General features: G+C 43.8%; 1 non-coding gene across 1 annotated transcript; it reads right to left on the bottom strand.

Annotated features, from left to right (window-relative positions):
• Nucleotides 1-333: 333 nt before the first annotated feature.
• On the bottom strand, nt 334-426 carry trnai-uau (transfer RNA isoleucine (anticodon UAU)). Its single transcript is given in 2 exon segments — nt 334-369; nt 389-426. It is a non-coding gene; the product is annotated as a tRNA-Ile (tRNA).
• Nucleotides 427-1,961: the final 1,535 nt, after the last annotated feature.

Raw genomic sequence — 1,961 nt, forward strand, 5'->3', positions numbered from 1 at the left:
AAGGACTTACATTGGGAGTTTACCTACCCCTTTGTACAGCTGAGTAATGTTACTGGAATCATTTTAGGGTAAGTATTTTTTTCAGGACTACTACAACCAGAGATGGGGATCAAACATGCATTCTCCAGGTGCAAAGCAACAGCTCTAACCTCTGCACTATCAGCTCTCCTGAAGAAGTAAAGCAAAAACAACTCTGTTCAAAGTGCATCATGGGGGACTGACTCCTATTTAGTCCGTGCTTTATTCCAGAGGAGCTTACTCTAATTTACCCTTTGGTACAGGTGGGCCATTTTTACTGCAATAACTGAAGGTAGCCATCCTCTTAAAATTTCATGCTCCAGGTGAGGTTCGAACTCACAATCTCGGCATCCCTCGCTGAGTACTGCTGTATAAGTACCGCGCGCTAACCCATTGCGCCACTGGAGCTGCTGGGAATGGTTGAAGATGTAGAAGCTCCCGTTCCTCTTAATTCCCAAGTGTAGCGTTTCCAGTCGACGTTGTATCACACTTCTGACACCACTACAGCGACCGAGCTGAGGACGGCCCGTGGCGCAAATGGAGTCTGATTCTCCTGCAATCTAACATCCCAAACCACATCACTACATCATTTTTTACATCACAGGGGCAACTCCCACATTTTTGTTTGCTTTCTCTGTACGGTTTTTAAAAGATTCAAATGGCAGATTTTCCCATTTGCAGGTCAGATTTTGCCACAGCACTGTTACACGTTAATAGGACTTTCTTAGCAGAACTTCAAATTTACCATCATTGAATCGTTATTTCGTAGTAAAATGCTCATGACGCTTTATCATAAAACATACTGTTAACTTATTTTATACTTATGCAGTTATTATAAACACACAAGTAGGTACTGTGCTTTGCACTAGTGGGCCTCCTGTTATTTTCCATAAAACATATGCAGGATCTTCTATAGCTGAATAATACTGTGCCCAGAACTCTGCCAGGGGTAATTTAACTTTTCTTTTGCTCATTTGTAATCTAATTCAATGTACATTTCCATTTAGCTTTCAAAATCATCACTAATATATTAGTTTAACTGATTTTTTAGTCTGCTGGCTTACTCTCCGATTCTCCAATTTTACATAATGTTACCTTCTGTAGCAGCTTCATTCTGTCTATTTATGTTTATTTATATTACACTCCTGTCTTCATAAGATATTAACTTGAAAGGAGCTTTGGTCAAAAACAGCTTCTCAGTAAATACTATTGTAAATTTGAGTAAAGTAAGGACAAGGTCTCATTGGCTGGTTGCCATACCCTCTAATAATAAGATTACTGCAAAATTTCATGATTTACATCAGCAAGATCGGGCGCACCAGGAGCATGTCACCATTGGCAGATGGAAGACGGTACCCGGGGCACTGGGAGAGCACGGGGTTCAGGACCGCAGCTGTGGATTGTCCCAAATCCCATATCCCATGTCCCATGTGTGTCCATTATCCATTATGAGGAGGATCTGCAGACCTACGAAGGAGGTGCTCAGGCATGGAGCTCTGTCTGCCCGCCTCATGAAGCAAGAGTCACATGACCCTGAGTTGACAAGACCCCCGACACCCCCCGGTTGACATGCACGGGTGAAACCCGCCAAGGTATCGGTGGTCTCCCACATCAACAACGACATCTCTACTCATTCATCTGTGCTTATTGAACATGTTGGGGGGTGGGTGTGTGTGTGTGTGTGTGGGGGGGCATCCAGGATTCCGAACGCTGGCGTCAGCTGAGTCGTCGTGAGCATCGCGCAGCCCTCATCGACCCCCGTTTTGGATGTTTAAGACTGTTTAAGAACCTCTTGCACAGTCAGACTGAGAATATATAATGAAATTAAATTAAATTCCAAAGACCAGGCCGCATGTCTAATGAGCGCAAAGTGTTAGGCTCAACAAATCTTGTCGTCCCGTGCAGAAATGGCTAATTACCCACTTTACCGGTGGAGGGGATCT

Source organism: Scleropages formosus, chromosome 17, assembly GCF_900964775.1.
Source record: "Scleropages formosus chromosome 17, fSclFor1.1, whole genome shotgun sequence".
NCBI lineage: Eukaryota > Metazoa > Chordata > Actinopteri > Osteoglossiformes > Osteoglossidae > Scleropages > Scleropages formosus.